Source organism: Mesocricetus auratus, unplaced genomic scaffold (assembly GCF_017639785.1).
Source record: "Mesocricetus auratus isolate SY011 unplaced genomic scaffold, BCM_Maur_2.0 Super-Scaffold_100003, whole genome shotgun sequence".
Taxonomy (NCBI): domain Eukaryota; kingdom Metazoa; phylum Chordata; class Mammalia; order Rodentia; family Cricetidae; genus Mesocricetus; species Mesocricetus auratus.
Window position 1 is genome coordinate 49,970,391 of NW_024429188.1, and position 3,770 is coordinate 49,974,160.

A 3,770-nucleotide genomic window follows, 5' to 3' on the forward strand; every position below is an offset into this window, starting at 1 on the left:
ATTCAATTCCCAGAACCCACATGGCAGCTCACAACTGTAAATCCAAGATCTGACACCCTCACATAGACGTACATGCAGGCAAAACACAAATGCTCATAAAAGAGAAAAAGAAAGAAAGCTACAAACTACTATGAAATTTGACTCCTTTATTAGCCAGCAATGGAGGGCAAGCTCTTGCCCCAAAGAAGTCTCAATACCAAAGCTCAAAGATAGAGCGTTTGTTAAGACAAAAACCACAATGATGTCATTGTCAGATGTGGGTCAGGACAACCTGGTAGCCTTTGTTTTGGTTATAGAGTCAGCAGATATTTTGGTTATTTGGTTAATTTTGCTACTGCTGTGAATTGTAAATATTTTTGGAGACAGAGGTTTGTTAACTGTGTTGCAACCCACAGGTTGAGAACCACTGGTCCATAGGTGCAGTAGAAAGTCCCAGCCCATTCTGTGTTCCTCTAAGTTCAGTGAAGTTCCATAAAAATCACTTTACTACTAAACTGTATATACCCCCCACTTCCCTTTCCTGCTCCCCTATGGAAAATATGCTATATGTAGGCTTCTGTCGGCTCATGGACAGTTACCTTTCATGATTGCTTCCATGTATATAGCAAACCTGCAAGCCTTTTCTCTTATTTGATCTTGCTTCCTTCTAGGGAGCTTTCATATAGGGCAGACTGAGTGATGAGTCAGTCTAGCTTTCTCTGCTAAACCAGCCCATGGTTCTTTATTCTTTAGCTTATAGTTTTCAGCGAAGTAGAACTTCCTGTTTGTTCCTCATTACCAACTTCTCTATTGTTATTGGGAGCATCCTTAGGATTTTGCCTTTCCCTCATTGTGTTCCAAATCAGTTTTCTTGAGGGTGCCTTTCTGGGCAATACCTTCCTGCATCCTGGGCTCAGCCCCCGCCCCACTACTCTAGAGCAGGTGGCTTGCTTTTCTCAGTGTGACACCCCAGCTGTAGAGGGTGTTTGACAGGGAATCATAGCATCTGGTTTCCTAAATAATTATGTCACCCTCGGGTGGGTTTTGTGCTGTCTCTCAGAGGTCATGTTCCAAGTAACTGCCTTCACTCCTTCAGTAGGCCTTAATTTTTCAGTGTTTTATGACATTTGTTAGCCTTGTGACTGGCAGGGAGTGGGCCTCATCTACTTGAGTTATTATGTTTTAGGCTCAGAAATGATGTCCTTGGACCTCATGGTGGTGCCCTATTTCACCCCCTCCCCTAATTTTGAAATCAGTGTTTATTTCTACCTTTCCCTGGGGCCCTTCTTGTCCACTTACCAGGGTCAGGTAGCTTTCCCACTGGACCAGAGGCTATAGTGTTTGTAGTCCTCTGAGTAAAGGTTTGTTTTGTAGACAAGAGGAAGATATGGGTAGTTTTTTGCAATTCTCCCCAAACGGTTCCTGGTCCTGTGCCCAATGATGTGTGATTCAAGGGTAACTTCTCAGAATTCTCAGCCGTCTTCTGTGCAGTCTGACACATGAATGAAGAAAACCTCTGAAGAGTAAGTAAAACTCCTCAATTTTTGTAATTTTTATTCTTATGCCCCACCCAACATAAATGTCATTACCAATAGCCCAGGTTTCCCAGCTTCTTTGACTGGTTGCCTATAGGATAAAAGACACATAACTAATTCTTACCGTTTCATTATGATAAAAGGGTTAATGACAGATGTTGGCACAGGAATAGAAGGTCTAAATGTATCCTTTGTACACTATCATTCCTTATCCAGGACATACAAGAAGTCCTTGATGAAGTTTCTCAGTGTCTAACAAGAATCTAGGCCTGAGAGTAGAGAGTTGACTCAGAAGTTAATAACACTTGCTGCACCGGGTGGTGGCAGCGGCATCGGCGGTGGCGCACGCCTTTAATCCCAGCACTCTGGAGGCAGAGGCAGGTGGATCTCTGTGAGTTTGAGGTCAGCCTCCAAAGGCTACAGAGTGAGTTCCAGGACAGCCTCCAAAGTCATAGAGAAACCCTGCCTCGAAAAACAAAACAAACAAAAAAAGAGCACTTGCTGCTCTTCTAGAGAATCCAGGTTTGGTTCCTCGCTGGGAACCAGCTTTGGCAGGGGGTGAGGGTGGGGGTTCAGGTCCTTTGCCAGTTCCTAGCACCCACAGTTGCCTGTAACTCTAATTCCAAGAGTTCTAGGGGATCCAACACATTCTTCTGACCTCTGTAGGCACCGAACACTCATGTGGTACATATACATACATGTAGGCAAACCACTCATACATATAAAATAAATACTGAAAAAGAAAAAAAGAGCCTAGTATCAGGTAGGAGTTCATTCCTTGGCAGGGGTCACTCCCCATAATAGAAGAGGCCTAAATCAGTTGGCAGTAGAGAAGGGGACTTTAACTTTTGGCAGAAAGTAGTGGTGCTTTTGTATAAGTCATTCTGGCTGGGTTAGGTTGCAGTAACAGAACTGACTATTTCAAAACTGGAAGTGGTTATTAGAATTCGGGGACAAATGGTTTCCCAATTCATCCTGAGTGACTGTGTCATGCCAGCTGTCACCACTTTAATAACCATTTTTGATTTTTACATCCATAGGTCCTTCTCTAGTCCATCTGCTATCCAGATTTATCCAAACCACCATGCAACACATGAGCACTGTCCCCCTGACGTGTGAATTCAAATTCCAGCCTTTGATTCAATGACTACCACCTGATAATGATGTCTCAGTTCAGCAGGAAATGGCTAGAATGATCTCAGTGCCACCTAGCCTCTGCCACCACCCTCTTTTCTATAAAATTGTCCTTCTGTTCCTTTTACATAGACAAAAGGCTGAAAATATTATGCCATGTAAGTGAGGAGTGTGTCCATCTCAGAAACAGGCCTTCCAGGTGGCAAAGCCCTAAACAGAGAGTGCTGCGGGCAAGGGCATACTCAGTTCGTTGGCGCCCAGGGCCTAGAGGCCAGTGGGCACTGGCACACTGCATAAGGTAATTATCATCGTCACAGCTTTTATGTGAGCAGACACGGCCTCGGAAAGTCAGGTTTGGATGGCAGGCACCTTTACCCACTGAACCATCTCACTGGTTCCTGTAGAGACCTTTCAGCTTTATCCTTCTGAACTCCTTTGATTTTATGACTGGTCTTCATGATAATATGAAGTAAACTTAAAGAATAATTAAGGATCAAATGATTAACAATTTTATTCAGACTCTACAATGAGAAATAAGAGTTGCAGTAATTTTGTTTGTTTTAAGAGACAAGCTTTCAGCCAGGCACTGGTGGCACACGCCTTTAATCCCAGCACTCAGGAGGCAGAGGCAGGCAGATCTCTGTGAGTTTGAGGCCAGCCTGGTCTACAAGAGCTAGTTCCAGGACAGCCTCCAAAGACACAGAGAAACCCTGTTTCGAAAAACCAAAAAAAAAAAAAAAAGAAGAGACAAGCTTTCTTGGTTTAATCTTGACTGTCCTGGAACTCTTTGCTGGGATTAAAGGCTTACACGACCATGCCTGGCTGCAGTCATTTTTTAATGCTAAAGTCCTGAGGCAGAGGCAGGCGGATCTCTGTGAGTTCGAGGCCAGCCTGGTCTACAAGAGCTAGTTCCAGGACAGCCTCCAAAGCCACAGAGAAACCCTGTCTCAAAAAAACCAAATAAATAAATAAATAAAGTCCTTAAAGATACATTGAAATATATGAGTTTAAAATAAAAATCTTTTATGATAAAATATGCCACAAACAATTCAGAAGAAACTTACCTTGCTTTGCATATAAACAACAAAGCCTTACGAATTATGGTCTTAAAGAGTTAATAGG

The 3,770-nt window shown here is 43.2% G+C and overlaps 1 long non-coding RNA gene across 1 annotated transcript in view; it reads left to right on the forward strand.

The window, feature by feature from the left end:
* LOC121139992 overlaps positions 1-3,295 on the forward strand; it is a 7,826-nt gene extending 4,531 nt beyond the window's left edge. The window contains exons 3-4 of the long non-coding RNA XR_005876791.1: positions 1,354-1,502; positions 2,555-3,295. This is a non-coding gene — a long non-coding RNA (uncharacterized LOC121139992). The remainder of the gene's footprint in view (positions 1-1,353; positions 1,503-2,554) is intronic.
* The last annotated feature ends 475 nt before the right edge of the window (positions 3,296-3,770 follow it).